Source organism: Babylonia areolata, chromosome 29 (assembly GCF_041734735.1).
Source record: "Babylonia areolata isolate BAREFJ2019XMU chromosome 29, ASM4173473v1, whole genome shotgun sequence".
In the NCBI taxonomy this organism is placed as follows: Eukaryota; Metazoa; Mollusca; class Gastropoda; order Neogastropoda; family Buccinidae; genus Babylonia; species Babylonia areolata.
The window spans coordinates 6,338,516-6,357,879 of record NC_134904.1 but is presented as its reverse complement, the minus strand read 5'-3'; the positions used below and the strand labels follow the sequence as shown (position 1 = coordinate 6,357,879).

Below are 19,364 nucleotides of genomic sequence, written 5' to 3'. Positions count from 1 at the left end.
TCTCCATACGAACGGCGAAAGAGACGACGTTAATAGCGTTTCACCCCAATTACCATCATCAGAATATTGCAAGCGGAAGGCTCTTATACTGAAGAGGTGAATGTTGACGAAGAATACCACAATTCTGACGACGGAAGCTAAAGGTTGGGTCATTCAGACACCCACTGGACATCCGAGGGGTCTGTGTAGAGGAGAAGAGAGGACTGGCCGTACTGAGTGAGTTAAGGAAGCTGGGGATGGTTTCAGAACAACGATGGGTCAGAATGGAATTTGGCAGAATGTTATTAAGTCAGACAATCCGCTTGCTGCCGCTAACGAGCTCAACCAGTTTTATCGACGTTTTGACGTGAGGGATTTTAGTGATCAGTGTGAAATTTTATGCCAGTCTATTGAACCAGAACAGTCTGTAGTTACAGAGGATGATGTTGTGGGGATCTTTTCTAGGCTGAACTCACACAAATGTCCAGGCCCAGATGGCTTAAAAAGCCGAGTGTTAAAATCTTGTGCGGGACAGCTTTTATAGGGGTATCTTCACATTCATCTTCCAGTGCCTTTTGGACGGTCACTTTTTACCCACATAAAAAAGTCAAAACAGGCTGTAAGTTTATAAAAACAAATCACAGCTCGTGCAGACATGTAAGTAAATCAATGTCCCAACGATGACAAAGGTGGGTAAAGTCAGCGTAAAAGGTCAATCACCGTCTCAGAAACTGAGCTAGCAAGCTTCTTGACAGCAAAGAGTGAGAGGGTGAAGTTCTTTGATGACATTCACTCCTTTCAAGTAGCACGTGGGCCGATTAACACCAGTAGCTGCAAAGTGTGTGGAAAATTAGTTCGCCAGCGTTTACTTAACGACATGACAGGTCTGGATCCTTTTTCCAGTTCGTTTACAAAGCTAATAGGGGTGTTGAAGACGCTTCCCTTACAATTCTGTAAGATAACAGATAACAGTTTTGCACCCGTTACACTAAACGATGATCATGTGCACGTTGTGCCGTGTTTTAAATATTTAAGTAAAATGATTGACAGCAATCAGTATCAGTATTAGTAGCTCAAGAAGGCGCCACTGCCTTCGAACAAATCCATATACGCTACACCACATCCGCCAAGCAGATGCCTGGCCACCACCGTAACCCAACGCGCTTAGTCAGGCCTTGAGAAAAAAAAAGGAAAAAAAAAGAAGAAGTAAATGAATATCTAATATATATATATATATATATATATATATATATATATATATATATATATATGATGGAGTCTCCCGTCGGTCCGACGGATGAGTAGGCAGGCAGGCTTATGTCGGTGTGTGTCCTCATATGGGAGAAGAGGCCGATTCTGGATGCGCAGCACTTCCCACAGGTGTTGCAAGGGAAAACGTCTCCAGAAGTTGAGCCCTGCTTCCTTCGCTCACGCTTCTCCTTAATGGCCAGCATTCTCTTGTTTTCAAACGTCTTTATGCCACTGGAGCACAGCATCCTCCAGCGAGAGTGGTCAAGGGCATCAGTTTCCCAGGAAGCGATGTCTATGTCACACGCTTTGAGGTTTGTCTTCAAGGTGTCCTTGAAGCGCTTGCAGGATCTTCCACGTTCACGGTGGTCTTCCTTCAGCTGGCCACACAGTAGCATCTTCGGGATCCTGCTGTCTGTCATGTGGTCAACGTGTCCTGTCCAGCGTAGCTGGCACTGGATCAGCAGGCTTTTGATGCTGGGCAGGCCGCTCCTCTCTAGGACCTGGAGGTTGGAGACCCTGTCTTGCCACTTTATGCCGAGGATCTTTCGTAGGCATCTCTAGTGAAACTGCTCAAGTTGTTGAATGTGACGGCAGTACTGCAGTTTCACAGCAGTACAACAAGGTGGTCAGCAGAACAGCTGTGTAGGTTTTTCTTTTATTTTGGTGCTGAGCCTGATCTGCCCTGTGGGTTGGGCACTGATAGAATAGACCCACTGCCCTGCCATGCATGTCGTAAGAGGCGACTAAGGCAGGACCACCTCGCCCGGAGGATAAAGGGGTTTGCATAGGGTTAACTACCCTGCCTGTAAAAAAGACCAGTTACAGAAGCATCGACGACAAAGAACCAAAACATTCACCTGGGCAAGGAACGGTCTCCGTCACGGAGACTTATGACGCGGTGCAGTGAAAGCCGAAAGGAAGCTGCAAGGCTGACTCCCCTTCTGACACCCAGGACAACAACGCGAGTAGCCACATGGAACATCAGGACGATGTATGAAGCAGGAAGAACCATCCAAGTAGCGAGAGAGATGAAAAACTACAAGATCGGAGTGCTAGGATTGAGTGAGACAAGGTGGTTACAGTCAGGACAGATGAGACTTTCATCTGGAGAGCAACTGCTGTATTCAGGACACACAGAGGGTGGAGCCCCCCACACTGAGGGTGTGGCCCTGATGCTGGCACCGGTGGCACAGGGGGCACTCATCGGCTGGGAACCTGTCAACTCCCGCATCATCACAGCCATGTTTACCACCAAGAAGAATGGCATCAGGCTCAACATCATACAGTGCTATGCTCCCACCAATGATGCAGAAGAAGAGAAGAAAGATGACTTCTACCAACAACTACAGACAGTGATAGACAGAAGAGGAGCCAAAGACATAACCCTACTGATGGGAGATTTCAACGCCAAGATCGGAAGGGACAACACCGGCTACGAGGACACCATGGGGACACACGGACTGGGACAGATGAATGAGAATGGTGGGCGCTTTGCAGACCTGTGCGCCCTGAACCAGGTGGTGATAGGAGGAAGTATCTTCCCACACAAGCGCATCCACAAGGCCACATGGAGATCCCCGAACCACGTCACGGAGAACCAGATCGACCACATCTGCATTAGCCGCAAGTTCAGGAGATCATGGCAGGATGTACGAGTGATGAGAGGAGCCGATGTGTCATCAGACCACCACCTTCTTACGACGACAGTGAGACTTCGCCTCAAGAGATTCACCAACGTCAACAACACACGGACAAGGTACAATGTTGGACTGCTCAGAAACAAGGACACACAAGCAGCATTCCAGATCAGCCTTTCCAACAGGTTCCAGCCACTACAAGAGCTGACAGAAGACAGTGAGATGGACATCGAGACACAGTAGGAACATAGTAAGAAGCTCTGGCACGACACATGTGAAGAGGTCCTTGGCAAGAAGAAAACTCAGCACAAGGAATGGATCTCTGCCGACACCATCCACAAGCTGGAAACAAGAAAAGAGAGGAAAACTTTGCTGAACACGAACAGAACAAGAGCAACTAAGGCAAAGGCACAGGACAGAGATGTAAACAGGAGCATCAAGAAGGACAAGAGGGACTACATTGACGACCTGGCCAGTCAAGCAGAGGCAGCAGCCAGACAGGGGAACCTGAAGGACCTGTACCTGGTGACCAAGAAGATGACGGGCAAGTTCCAGCAGACCGACAAGCCAGTGAAGGATAAGAACGGGAACCCACTGACAACAACCAAGGAACAGCTGAAACGATGGGCAGAACACTTCAGGGAGCTGCTGAACCGCCCGCCCCTGACGCACCACCAGACATTCCACCTGCAGAGATAGAACTGCCCATCAGCTTGCGACAAACCCTCAAAGGTAGAGATCAAGAAGGCCATCATGACTCTTGAGAAATGGGAAGGTTGCAGGGCCGGACGGGATACCAGCAGAAGCCATCAAAGCAGACACGGAAACAGCTGTCAACATTCTATACAGCCTCTTCAGCAAGATCTGGGAGGAGGAGATACCGGTCAGTGGAAAGAAGGAATCATCATCAAGCTGCTGAAGAAAGGATACCTCAGGGACTGCAGCAACTACCGAGGGATCATGCTCCTGTCAACGCCAGGCAAGGTTTTCAACAGGGTTCTACTGGAAAGGATGAAAGAGGCCATCGACCCCAAGCTCCGAGACCAGCAGGCAGGCTTCCGGCGAAACAAATCCTGTGCCGACCAGATCGCCAACCTGTGCATCATCGTGGAGCAGTCGCTGGAGTGGAACTCCCCTCTCTACAGCAACTTCATAGATTATGAGAAGGCCTTCGACAGTGTGGACAGAGAGACGCTGCGGAAGCTGCTGAGGCACTACGGAGTCCCAGAGAAGATCATCTCCCTCACCCGGTGCACCTATCAGGACATGAGCTGCAGGATTGCCCACGCAGGCCAGCTGTCCGAAAGTTTCGAGGTGAAGACCGGAGTTCGACAGGGGTGCCTGCTGTCACCGTTCCTCTTCCTCCTGGTCATTGACTGGATCATGAAGACCACTACTACAGGCAGTAAGAACAGTATACAGTGGACATTCTGGACACAGCTGGGCGACCTCGACTTCACTGACGACCTGGCGCTCCTGTCACACGACCACAGCCAGATGCAGGACAAGACCACTCGCCTGGAGACCACGTCAGCCAGGACAGGGCTCAAGATCAACAAGAAGAAGACTGAGCTGATGAAGATCAACACCACTGCCAACACACCAGTCACAGTCGGTGGAGAGCCCATCGGGGAGGTGGACTCTTTCATCTACTTGGGAAGCGTGGTTGACCGACAGGGAGGCACGGACTGAGACATCACAGCCAGAATCGGCAAGGCAAGAACAGCTTTCATCATGCTTAAGAACATCTGGGCATCTGGAGCAATCAGTATGAAAAAAACAAACAACTACGCATCTTCAACAACAATGTGAAGTCAATTCTGCTACTCGGATGCGAGACATGGCGAACAACACAGACGATGCAGCAGAAGATTCAGACATTCTTCAACACCTGACTGAGGCGCATCTACAAGATCCGATGGCAGGAGAAGACCCGAAACGAAGATCTGTGGGAGCGAGCGGGACAGGAACCAGTGGCCAAGCAGATACTGCGGAGGAAGTGGGGCTGGATCGGACACACCCTCAGGAAGCCAGCGTCCAGCATCACACGCCAAGCCCTGACCTGGAACTCGCGGGGAAAGAGGAAGAGAGGCCGGCCTTGCAACAGCTGGAGGCGAGATACCGAGGCAGAGCTGAAGCAGCAAGGGACCAACTGGACTGGAATGGCCAGAACAGCCCAGAACAGTGTGCGATGACGAGGGGTCGTCGATGACCTATGCTCCACCAGGAGCGATGGGCATAATGAATGAAATGATTCTGAGCCTGATGCCTTTGTTGTTGGCCTTGGCGATGCGCAGCGTCACTTCTGCATCAAGGGCAGAAAAGAAAAAGAAAAGTAAAAGATTCACTCACACACGCACGTAATAATAGCAGAGTTGAGTTTACCAACTACAGGGGGAAAACAACAACAATAACCACAACACTACTAAATAAAGTTATGTTGTTCAGGCTTTTGCGGTCGATGGTCCGGTGAAAACTACATGCGTTGTTCGTCGAGTAACATGGGTGAGTCGTTGAGCCCTGGACACAGACGCGCGTATGAGAAAAAAACAAAACAAAACAAAAATCCCACCAAACCACACCACACATTACATATAATACTGTGTACAGAAATACGCCCCAACACTACCCGCCAAATCACGAACCCACCACCAACACCAACATCACCACGAACACACGGTAACAAACCCATCAAGTTTTAAAGGGCCAGGGCCACACACCGCTAAACAAAAATCCCACCACCACCACCACGCTTTCCGCACACTGTGACGCGTGGCCCAGCTCCCCCTCACAAGCCGAACAAAAAAAAACAAACAAAAAACAAAAACCGCCCACGTAACAGCGATTATGCAATAGTTGTACGGCCTAACGGAGCGTGCCGCCCTTTTTTGCGTCATGTGGGCCCGTTAACAAACCAATGCATGGCGGCTCTAACCCTACCCCTACCCCACCCACCTCCCACATTCTCCACCTCCCCCAACACCTCATCGTTCTCTCCCTCCTTCCCTACCCACCACCACCACCACCACCATCCTCAACACAGCCACTGTACTACCTCCACGACGTGTGTGCATGAGCCTACCTACCGTTTAAGCGCAATTCCTCGCCGAAACATTGAACGTATTGAAAATATTCATCATAATTACATACAGCTGCGCTCTCTCCCCTGTTGAAGAAAGCAGCTGGAATTTCAAACAGTGGCAGCACATGTATAAGGGCATATATCACATCTCTCACATCAATATCACAGAACAGCATGTCGAATAACAAACCAACGTTCAACACGACTTAACTCTCTCCATACGAACGGCAAAAGAGACGACGTTAACAGCGTTTCACACCAGTTACCATCATCAAAATATTGCAAGCGGAAGGCTTTTATACTGAAGAGGTGAATGTTGACAAAGAATGCCACAATTCTGACGACGGAAACTAAAGGTTGGGTCATTCAGACACCCACTGGACATCCGAGGGGTCTGTGTAGAGGAGAAGAGAGGACTGGCCGTCACCTCTTCAGTATAAAAGCCTTCCGCTTGCAATATTTTGATGATGGTAATTGGGGTGGAACGCTGTTAACGTCGTCTCTTTCGCCGTTCGTATGGAAAGAGTTAATGAACACACAGACATGGTAGTCAAGAAAGCCCATCAACGTGTATATCTGTTAAGGAAGCTTAGAGCTTTTGATGTTAGTCCAGATATACTTCAGAACATAATTATATGGAAGTCTTATTGAAAGCATTTTAATCTTTAACTCTTTCCATACGAACGGCGAAAGAGACGACATTAACAGCGTTTCACCCCAATTACCATCATCAAAATATTGCAAGCAGAAGGCTCTTATACTGAAGACATGAATGTTGACAAAGAATACCACAATTCTGACGACGGAAGCTAAAGGTTGGGTCATTCAGACACCCACTGGACATCCGAGGGGTCTGTGTAGAGGAGAAGAGAGGACTGGCCGTACTGAGTGAGTTAACGTTGTTTCTTGGTATGACAGTATCAGTATGAACAACAGGACGGCTAGCTCGAACTGTGAACATGGCTGGCAAAATTACCGGAACAAAACAACTGTCCTTAGATGATCTCTACCACCAGGCAGGGAGGCGGAAGGCTGTCCAGATAACAAATGACTGTTCCCACCCCCCTGTACCCCTGTTTTGAAATGCTTCCCTCTGGTCGGCGGTATAAAATGCCGCTTGCAAAGAAAAAACATATTCAAAAGATCTTTCGTTCCTACAGCGGTATCTGTTTTGAACGCCTCCTTGCACTGACGAAACTCAACTATCGTACATGTGATTTATATTTCAATATCTTGTTATTTACAAAATTCAGCTTTTATCTGCATGCTGTGATCTATATGAAAATTTTATGTGCCTTAATCTAATAGATGAAGTGATTGATTCATTTAGTATTTTATATATTAAGTGGTCTTAATATGCAGCTCAGATATCTTTAAACTTGCATTGTGGCCATGGATGTGAATGTGTGTGTGTGTGTGTGTGTGTGTGTGTGTGTGTGTGTGTGAGAGAGAGAGAGAGAGAGAGAGCATGCGCACGAGCACAAGTCAGCGTGTGTGTGCGTGTGCGTGCGCGCGCGCGCGCGTGAAAGAGAGAGAGAGAGAGAGAGAGAGAGAGAGCATGCGCACGAGCACAAGTCTGCGTGTGTGTGGGGGGGGGGGGGGGGAGTAGGGGGGTGTTTGCGAGTGTGTGCGTGTGTGTGTGTTTGTGTTTGTGTATGTGTGTGCGTGTGTTTGCGAGTGTGTGTGTGTGTGTGTAAAGGTTTCCTTATTATATTTATCACCCCCCCTCCTCTCACCTAATTTAGTTAGTACCCCCGACACCCATCCCCGTCCTCACCTGCGGTCCATCATTTAAAACGATATGTATATTTTTATATACATATATCTAATCCAGTTTAATTGAAAGATTCAGACTTACTAATGTATTTGTATGTCGATCATTTGTATCATATTGTTGACAAATTTACTGTGATGTTGACAGTGCAACGCCGTTCCGTCCCTCACCCCCCCAACGTGCGTATTGATCTTCTGCTTGCGTCTACACACGAAGGGGGTTCAGACACAAGCAGGTCTGCACATATATTGACCTGGGAGATCGGAAAAAAATCTCTACCCTTTACCCACCAGGCGCCGTCACCGAGATTCGAACCCGGGACCCTCAGACTGAAAGTCCAACGCTTTAACCATTCGGCTATTGCGCCCGTCGTAAGAATTATTCAAGATTTGGCACAAAAGTTTTTGTGTTCATGATATCCAGTTTGTCCAGAGGGCTGTACAGTTCATTGAGCAATGAAAATGTCATGTGTCAACTCTCTCTCTCTCTCTCTCTCACACACACATCAGATGATCTAGTCTATATTCAACAGCGCACTCATGCATGCGTGCATGCGCGTGCGTACATCTGTGTGTGTGTGTGTGTGTGCGTGTATGTGAGTGTGTGTGTGTGTGCGTGTATGTGAGTGTGTGTGTGTAGCATACGCCAGCTTATCTAATGTCTAAGAATATGAGTTCTGCTAATGTTATTGTTGAGGGTAGCTGTTAGGTACACGTATATGTTAAACTGTATGTATGTATGCAGTGTGTGTGTGTGTGTGTGTGTGGTCACATTCTGGTGTGTGCATGCAACAGTAATGTAATGTGTTATGTAAACAAAAGTGATTTGGAAAAGAACCTAGGGCAGATTTCTGGATAGTGTGTTATATAAGTATCTTTTTTTTTTTTTAATTATTAAGCCACCCCGGACCCACGAGCCCCCTTATGTTGGACATGTGCTGCTGCCAAAAAGAAACAGGAAAGGCAAGGCCTTCAAGACTCACTTGTGATACACTTTAAAAAAAATCCAAGTTTTTAGGTATTGAGTATAATGCATTTACTGTTATATTTATATTTTTTGTATTCTCTAAGCTTGGCACTTTGATCTGATATTCGACCCAACAAAGGATCTGTCATTATTATCATTTTTTGTTCAAACAGGAACTTCTTTTGCTAAGCATGGAAGTTTATTTATTGCAAACGTTTTGGTTTAGATAGCAGAACAAGGGAAATTACTCTGCTGGGGAACTTACTTTGCTTTAAACTGATCTTTCTCATCTTAAACATTACATTTGGAAATTATACTCAATACATAAAAAGCTTGGATTTTTTTTTTAAAAGTGCATCACAAGTGAGTCTTGAAGGCCTTGCCTCTCTTGTTTCAAAATATAATGTTTAAGATGAGAAAGATCAGTTTAAAGCAAATTAACTCCACTAGCATTACAGAGTAATTTCCCCTTTTTACTATCTGCAGCAAAACGTTTGCAAAATTAAAAAAAATTCCATGCTTAGCAAAAGAAGTTCCTGTTTGAACAAAAAATGATAATAATGACTGCTCTAGCTGTTGGGTCGAATATCAGATCAAAGTGCCAAGTTTAGAGAATACAAAAAATATAAATATAACAGTAAATGCAGTTTGCATATAATTAGGCTTCATTCTTTATTTTTTTGTGTCAATCCCAGAAGCGCAATATTGTTTTAAACAAGATGACTGGAAAGAACTGGATTTTTCCTATTTTTATGCCAAATTTGGTGTCAACTGACCAAGTAGTTGCAGAGAAAATGTCAATGTTAAAGTTTACCACGGACACACAGACACACAGACACACACAGACAACCGAACACCGGGTTAAAACATAGACTCACTTTGTTTCCACAAGTGAGTCAAAAATCTCTGTACCAAAGTATAGACAATAAAGTTTGTGCATTGTATTGTACTGTATTGTATTGTCTGTGTTTCAGTTTCAGTTTCAGTAGCTCAAGGAGGCGTCACTGCGTTCGGACAAAACCATGTACGCTACACCACATCTGCCAAGCAGATGCCTGACCAGCAGCGTAACCCAACGCGCTTAGTCAGGCCTTGAGAAAAAAAAAAGGGGGGGGGGGAATAAATAATAGATAACCTTACATAAATAAATAAATAAATAATGAATAAATATATAAAATCATAATATTATAAAATTATAATATAGAAAAAGGTAGTAGTAGTAGTAATAATAATAATAATAATAATAATAAAAAAATAATAATAATAATAAAAATAAATAAATAAAACAATGATGATAAATAAGCAAATAAATGTAAAACATGAAGACACACATTCACACATACACCCACACATGCGTAACAGATATGCACCAAACATGCAGTTTCACAGATATGAAAGCACAATCAAATTACATATAAACGTACATGAGCTCCAACACACACACACACACACACACACACACACATTACCTTGTCTGTGTGCAGGTCGTAACTGCTAAATGGACAATGAAATGTGCCATTCTGTGTGTCTCGCATACACACTGCTAGCAAGTGAACTGAACTGAGCTCCCTCATCGTCCGTCCGTCCGTCCTCCCACACCCTATCTCCCACTTCTCCTGCAATTATCCTCACCCCCTCCAACAGACCCACACCTACCCACACACACACACACATACACACACTGTTTCTCTGTCTTATTATTATTATTATTATCATTATCATTATTATTATTATTATTATTACCTTTTTCATATTATAATTATTATTTATTTATTTATGTATTTATTTACTTATTTATGTACGCTAATCTATTATTTATTCACCTTTTTTTTTTTCTCAAGGCCTGACTAAGCGCGTTGGGCTACGCCGCTGGTCAGGCATCTGCTTGGCAGATGTGGTGTAGCGTATATGGATTTGTCCGAACGCAGTGACGCCTCCTTGAGCTACTGAAACTGAAACCGAAACTCTTATAAACTTATACCATTATATAAACATACATAGATAGATGGATAGATAGATAGATAGATAGATACTCACACAAACGCAGTGGGAATCTTACCTCAAACTTTGTTACATAACAGATTTTATGTATCATTTTTCGGAGCAGAACAATTATTTACATCGATAATGAGACTTGATCACGTGAGTAGCTTTCTGCGCAAAGTGGATAGACCCGCCAAAGACAGAAGACAGAGACAGACTGATGTAGTCCGTATGAAATGAAATGAAATGAAATTATAGTGCTTAGAGCCTCGCCGACCACTAAGGCCACCTCAAGGCTATCGCCACGTTAATAACTACTACAAGGGTAAAAGAACAAACAATAAAAACAAGTCACCACTTTAAGCTTTCCACTCAAAGTTAAAAAAAAAAAAAAAAAAAAAAAAAAAAAAACCACGGGCGCCATAGCCGAATGGTTGGACTTTCGATCTGAGGGTCCCGGGTTCGAATCACGGTGACGGCGCCTGGTGGGTAAAGGGTGGAGATTTTTACGATCTCCCAGGTCAACATATGTGCAGACCTGCCAGTGCCTGAACCCCCTTCGTGTGTATACGCAAGCATAAGATCAAATACGCACGTTAAAGATCCTGTAATCCATGTCAGCGTTCGGTGGGTTATGGAAACAAGAACATACCCAGCATGCACACCCCCGAAAGCGGAGTATGGCTGCCTACATGGCGGGGTAAAAACGGTCATCCACGTAAAAAGCCCACTCGCGTATATACGAGTGAACGTGGGAATTGAAGCCCACGAACGCAGAAGAAGAAAAAAAACCTTCCATAGTTTAAAACCTTCAAATCTGATTTAAAATGTTCGCTTCTTTCAAGAAGTCCATCAGCGCACACGTAGTCCGCATACACGGAATCGGATGTTTTATTCATTGGGCCACAGCCCCTATGGACGAAGGGGTAAACAAACATCCAGTGCGTCGCATTTGTTTGAATAAACACGAGAAGAAGAAAAAAAAAATCACATGACAACATCAAATGCAACAGCGCAACATATCACGAGGTTTCAATATCTTTAACTCACTCAGTACGGCCAGTCCTCTCTTCTCCTCTACACGGACCCCTCGGATGTCCAGTGGGTGTCTCAATGACCCAACCTTTAGTTTCCGTCGTCAGAATTGTGGTATTCTTTGTCAACATTCACCTCTTCAGTACAAGAGCCTTCCACTTGCAATATTTTGATGGTGGTAATTGGGGTGAAACGCTGTTAACGTCGTCTCTTTCGCCGTTCGTATGGAGAGAGTTAAAGTTATATGCTTTATACGGGAAGACGATGCAGTCTACAGCGGCAAAGAGAGAGAGACAGACAGACAGAGGCAGAGACAGACACAACGAGAGAGATACAGAGAACAAAATTCAAAGTAAAAAATATTTTAATGTCAGGCCTCTGGGCCATAACATGAGTGATAGCATGTTCTGTGTGCATGTTTACATGTTTGTAGCTTACATCCGCACATTCACTGCTTTGTGAACAAAACTAGACAGCTTAAATAAAACAGATTCATTAGTACTAGACATAAGTAAGCAGAATTTAAACATACATGGATTTCGAGAATACTTTGGCGGAATAAATTCATTTCTTATTTCATCATATTTGAGTGCATACAAGAAAAAGTGAAATTCTGATTCTAGCGTGTTCTTGCAAAAAGGGCACCATTTGTTTCTGTCCTGGCTGGGTTTATATTGTAAAAAAAAAAAAGTGAATTAAGGTGACATACTAATTCTAAATCTTAAAAACGTTTTGCGCTGTTGGACATTCTTAACAAGATACAAATAAAAGGTGATCGTTAAGGTATACCTGACCAGTTCAAATACGGAATCTTCTAACATGGAAACTCCATGTATATCTCGGTTTATTCATAATAGATTGAATGAATTTTCTGGGAGCAAATAAAATCATAGCAATAGACGATCAGTCTCTGTACCTAATATGTGGGACAATCTCATTGCAATCATATTGTCAGTTTCAGTGTGTATATATGCTCAACATATATAACAAGATCGTCTCTAACAAGTAATACAACACCACCCGACAGACGGCCATGGATACTATCTGACACCTTTACACCAGGAGAAATGAACCTCCTGCGAGAATGGAAAAGGACTCGGGCACAGATTCTGCAAATGTCTCAACTAATAAAACAATATCATAACTATATACAAGAAAAGACAAATCGAGCTCGTTAGAAATGCTCCAAAAACCATTCAATGTTAAAGGCAGCAAATGAAATATGTTTAGCATTTGACTGATCGGGTGAAACATTGGAAGCTGTTCCAAAGTCAATGTCTTGAGGGCCTTGACCTGACCTTCATTTGTCATCAGTTTTGGAACTGGAGAGGTTCCAGTCACGAGGAAGTGGGGTTTGCTGGGGTGGGACAGGAGTTTTTGTGGTGGACTGACTTCTGGTCAGCGCTGGGGAGGGCTGTGCCTGAGTCTTAACCCCACTTTGTCCAGAACCCCCTACATTACCCTTGCCCCTTCCTTTCCGCCCCGCGCGCCTTGCCGCACTAGGTGACAGAGTACCCAGTCTTTGAGTGTGGGTACCAAAACGTGGAGAGCCTCTCCCAAAACCCCGAGGAGAACGGTGACTGTCACCGGAGATTAGAAAAGAGAGATAAACCACTTGCAGAAATTGCTGAAGCCAGGCAGCCTGCGCCGCGGCACGCATTCATTATTCATGAGCTGCCTTTGCCCCGCCCAAACGTAAGGAAAGCGTCAGTCGAACGCAGTCTCCTGAGTGATTTTATAATTTGGATTACACCTTTTTTCCCATTTCTGTTTGCTTCATCCCACGCAGATGTCAAACTCAATTTTGTTGTGAATAACATTCCTAAATATTTATATGTATTGGTTACTTTTATTTCCCTATCACCACAGCACCATTTTCCACGAGTCGAAAGATGACCTCCATTGCGGAAAACTATAATATTGGTCTTAACGAGATTCACTGTTTGTTGTAGTCTGTCTGTTTCTTGCTTAAGGGCATTTAATTGATTTTGTAACCCTGTGGGTGTGTCAGACAACAGAACATCATCATCAGCAAATAGCATTAAGAGCAAATCTGTTGCGCCAGGTATCATTTGTATTCCATGTCTCCCGTTCTTTGATAACTCCACTGCCAATTCACCGATGAAAAAGGAAAACAGCTGTGTGCTTGGCATACAACCTTGTTTAACCCCTCTTGGACACTGAAAAAAGTCTGAATAAATACCTTTGTCACGAACACATACAAGTACAGAATCGTAGACGCTTTTAACAGCCATGTAAAACTCCCGAGAGAGAGAGACAGAGACAGAGACTTAGAGAGAGAGATAGAGCACAATACAACGGTCTGCTCGGGCAACATGAAGCGTTCGTATATATATGAATTATATATATGATTATGTACATATTGATAGATTTAGATTTACATACTGATAGATCTATATGAAATTATGTATGTATGTATTCATGTATGTATGTATAGACAGATGTTAGAAGAGAGACAGAGCTGAATATGTGTTTTATGTTTTGATATATATATTTTTTTTTTTTTTTTTTGAAGAAATGGTGATGTAAACCAGAAAGTGTGAAGAAAAAGTAGCATTACGAAAACGCAGTTCAATAATTTATAACTGTCTCTCTCATGTGCAACATTGCGCTGGGGGGGGGGGGGGGGGGGAGTTGGTGGTGGGGGGGGGCTGCTTTATTTTCTTTTTATATTATCTACATTCAAGCAGATGCAAACGTGCTAAAAACCAAAGCAAAAATGAATCGGTTTTCATTGTATTCAGCGAATCTTACTACACGTGCGAAATTCCAGGCGTAACTTAACTTTCGCTTTACTGCAGCTGAACCGTCGAACCGACCAGTTTCCTTGGGGTGGGGAAGGAGAGGGTGATTTACCGCCACCCTTCCGCACTGCGTGTGTGCCTCAAAACGGCTTCAGCACTGTTATAGACAGTAAGAAGGGGCCTGCCGCGAGTGGTTTATCTCTCTTTTCTAATCTCCGCTGTCACCCATGACAGAAGGTGACGATGTGGGAGGGCGTGGCTTAGTGCTGTCTTCAGGGGCTGTGGCTGTGGTGTCTGTGTCACCACTGGGTCGGGTGTCATGCTGGAGCTCACTGGGGATGGTGTGTTGGTTGACCTGTCTCCACGCCAGGTCTCTCCTTCCTGGATTGTCTTGGGGACCAACGGAGCGATCCATCCACTCCTTGAAGTGACTCTCTTGTGGTGATGCCGCTGCGGTTTCAGCATAGGACGGTGCAGTGTCGCTCCAATGGGGAAGACGGTCATAGGGGGGTCGGGAGGGTATCCTTCTGGAAGAGCGCGAGGGGTCTGCATGGAAATCGTTTACTATCGGCTTCCAGTTTACATAATGTGCGTGTTTTCCGTGCTCCTTGATGTGTACTATCAGCTTCTCGTTTACATAATGTGCGTGTTTTCCTTGCTCCCTGAGGTGTACTATCAGCTTCCCGTTTACATAATGTGCGCGTTTTCCGTGCTCCATTGACACAGAGCGCTTCTCTGACACGTCCGTACCCCACGACGGTGGCTGTGAACTGGGAAGAGAGAGAGAGAGGGAGAGAGAGAGAGAGAGAGAGAGAGAGAGAATGAATGAATGAATGAATCTTTATTTTTCCAACGGTGAAGATATTAGCACTTTGGCCGACTTACACATCTGCCGTTGTTCTAAGAGACACACAAACATGTACGCATATAAATGTAGTTATACTGAATACTTAATACATGTATAATGTACGAGTTTAACACAGCGTCAAACTGAGAGACACAACATCGCTCACATCTGTACTGAACGGAAGCGAGTAACACACACACGCACACACACACGAGAGAGAGAGAGAGAGAGAGAGAGAGAGAGAGAATTCGAACACGGATACGGATACGAATTCGAATGATTTATTGTGGTCATGCCCACTTAAGCCCATTCACAAAGGGGTGTGGCGAGAAAAGGCTGTACGTGTGAGAAACATAACGAAATAAAGAGAACCCATTCACTGTAGAAATGTGAAAAATACACATATGGTAATCTGGATCTGGAAGTATGACATCGCATCGCTGTGTGGTTGTTTTTCAAACTGAAAGCAATCGCATTTAGATAGACATGACAATCTACATTCTATGACAGACAGACAGACAGAGAGAGAGAGAGAGAGGGGGGAGGGGAGGGCAGGGAAGGGGAGGGCGGAGACGGGGCAGGGGGTTTTCGACCCAAGGCTACAGTCTGTGTTGTGCAATGTGTTCGTCTGGTTTGTAAAACCCCCTAAAACTGGTGTGACTCACATTACACATACACAAACACCCCATCCCCCACCCCACCACCATACACACACACACACACACACACACACACACACACACACACAAGCACGCACGCACGCACACACACTCACGCACGGGCTCTCTATATTGGCAGCTGAGCGTCTTAACCATTTTGCCCCCTTTCTCCTGAACACAAATTAGTTTCGTTTATTAATTAATAGTCAAGGCATTCCAAGTTGTGAAAGATGATTATGACAAAACGAAGTCAGTCCAGTGTCAACACGATACAAGGAGACAAAAATGGAGAGTGCCTCACAGAGGAGAAAAGATAATCATTGTGTAACAGATGGACGGAATATTGTATAGGGCTTCATTACGCGCACACAGAGACCCCAGTGAAGATTACTTTGACCCTGGGACCCATGACCAGAAAGCACAAAGACTGGTTTGATGAAAACTGTGATGAAATCAAGCAGCTTCTGGATGAGAAAAGCCGTCTGCATCAAGCCTACCTGAGCAACCCAAAGTCCACATCAAAAAAGGATGCGTACGATGCCATCCGCAGGACTGTTCAGCAAAAGTTACGCCAGATGCAGGATAAGTGGCTGAGTGACAACGATGGTCATCATCGATCTCGATGGACACACCACTTTGCCAGGAGTCAACAAGTTATGATTGTCCAATACAACGTGAAGAAGTGGGGCAAGCAGAAGAGAACCGCACATCATCATAACTTTTCAATGCATGCTGTGCGTCTCCAAAAATAGTTCATACTTCGCTCTTGTTCGCATACAGTTTTCACTCAGTTTTTCTCGATACCACTGCCCATACAGTTGAGCTCCAGTTCGCCATTATTTTTTGTTATCTCTTCTGTTCCTTTATTTCTTAACTCACTCAGTACGGCCAGTCCTCTCTTCTCCTCTACACAGACCCCTCGGATGTCCAGTGGGTGTCTGAATGACCCAACCTTTAGCTTCCGTCGTCAGAATTGTGGCATTCTTTGTCAACATTCGCGTCTTCAGTATAAGAGCCTTCCGCTTGCAATATTTTGATGATGGTAATTGGGGTGAAACGCTGTTAACGTCGACTCTTTCGCCATTCGTATGGAAAGAGTTAAATAAACATGCTTGGATACATTTCATCATCGAAAAGAAACTACTGCATCGTTTCGTTATCCTGCAAAAAGGTATCAACTTTCAAGTTGCTTCACTAAGTCCAAAAGTGTTCGGAAAACTTTCCACAGTTCTTTTGTATTGGTGCTCATACATGTTTGAGAACCAGGTCGGCCATGTTGGCCAGCCCTATCTTTCGGTTGTGTTGTAATCGCTCTCAGAAGCTTAGCGTCTGAGAGCAAACTTTTTTTTTTTTTTTTTTTTTTTTTTTACACAATCATTTTTTTCAATATTGCGCTATGTGCCTCAACTGATTTCATCCTTCGCTATTGTTCGCATAAGTTATCCTTAAACTTTTCCTTTCCCCCACTTTGAATTATTTTGAAATAATTCCACCATTTGGTTTCGTTCTTATTTCTGTCGATCTATATTCAATCGCTCGGAATAGTGATTAACGAACGAGAGGAATTTCATTGACAGTTAGCCTTCTGAATATCAACTTTATCTATGGAAATTAAATACCACGCTCAAAAGTGTTCGGGAAATTTTACATTCGTGTTTTCTTGACCTTAGTATATATGCACAAGGACAGAGTCTGCCATTTTTGGCCAATTCTTTTATTCAGGTATGCCAAAATCATAATCGCTCGCATGCGATTAGCGTCCAAGAGCGAACACATTTTTTTTATGTGTTTTATTATTCCCTTGTATGATTATCAGGTATGTCTCCAAAGTGATTTTACCTTTCGCTGTTGCTCGGAACATTTTCCAGGAAACTTTTCCTTACCCTACTATACATTGCTTGAAAACGATTCAGCCATCTTTTTTTCTTCCAACTCTTTTTATTCACACAAAGGTTTACAGATACAAAATGTATATACTTGATGCATTAGAAGGTACAGAGTAATGACATAATTATGTCCTATATACTGACAAGTCCACATCAACATAATGTAAGCAGAAGATTGCACATTCAATAACATTGTTTCATAATGACATCATATAGATTAATATTGTATTAAACATTCTGCCATCTTACTTACTCGACCAATTTGGCGGTCATTCTCGTAATCACTTGTTCACAACGAGAATCAAAGAGCGAATAAACCTGACGGTATTAATTGTGGATAAATATTGTTGATTGGGTTGCTCTATATTTGTTTCCCTTTTTGTGACTGGTGGAGGGGAGAGGGGGAGGATAAAGTGAGTTATATTTTAGATCTTTTTTTTCTTTTGACACTATATTGGAAATGATGTTTACCTGTTGTTGCTGATACTGAATTATACGGAGGTGCCACGGAGCGGATTTTATCACATCGGCCGAACTGGCTGGCTGCTAGCCTATAACTTTGTCATGACAGAAATCAGTTATCCAGAGATTGTATCTGCTTAGATTTTTGGCCATTGTATGGCGATTGATGTCGGAGTTGTGGTCTGTCTTTATGCCTAGATATTAAGAAAGACAGTTACAGGGCTGGAGAAGATTAAGTCCTATGCTGATTTAGAGTGGGTTTTTTTGTTTGTTTTTTGTTTTGTTTTTTTCAGTTTGTGGTCTAAATGCATGCAATAATTATAAAACAACAAAGAAGCTTAGAAAAAATGACAAGTCCCAAGCTCCATCAGAACCAATGTGTTGTTGTTCTTGTTGTTGATGATGATTTGTTGTGGGGTTGTTTTTGTTTTTTGTTTGTTTATTTGCTTGTTTTTGTTTTGTTTTGTTTGTTTTTTCCCGGCAAGCCTGTGCCCACATAAGGCACGACACTTGTAGATTCGGGGTGCTGAGCAAATCAACGCTGAGCAGGAAGTAGTAATTCAGAGAGCAACTGGTAACAGCCATTGTGTCATTGTTAACATTTAAGGAATTAATTATTATCGAGGCATAATCAAGTACAACCCATAAGCTCAGATCCCTTGGTTATTGCGATTCCCACACCAGCCTTTCCAGAAGATTAAAACTAAAGGAAACGTTTTACAGATCTCTAGGATTTAAAGATAAAGCGACGATAGCAAATGCCTAAGCGAAAATTTGATCAGAAAGCCTCAGTTCTCTTTACAGACAGCTTTACTATCATAGACATAAACTATATTCATCTGATAATATCATGCTTAATTAACATCATTATAAGTGTGCTTGTGGTGAGTCCTGTCAATGCTGTCAGTGTCGGCAGATTCATGGGGGAGGGGGGGGGGGGGTGGCTGTTGTTTGAGGAACGTGGTGGCGGTCTCCACTCTGGGGGGGACGCTCACTCAGTGTGGCTCCGCGACTAAGCCATTATTGTCGTTAGTAGGG

The 19,364-nt window shown here is 44.0% G+C and overlaps 1 protein-coding gene across 2 annotated transcripts in view; it reads right to left on the bottom strand.

Annotated features, from left to right (window-relative positions):
- The window catches only part of LOC143274585 (uncharacterized), a 70,350-nt gene that overhangs the window by 40,528 nt on the left and 10,458 nt on the right, over positions 1-19,364 (bottom strand). The window contains exon 1 of one of the 2 annotated variants that reach the window (XM_076578439.1): positions 5,556-5,610. The exons of the other annotated variant lie outside the window; for it this stretch is intronic. The gene's annotated coding sequence lies outside the window, so the exon portion shown is untranslated. Of the gene's footprint in view, positions 1-5,555; positions 5,611-19,364 lie in introns of those variants that run through there. 2 annotated transcript variants of the gene reach the window in all.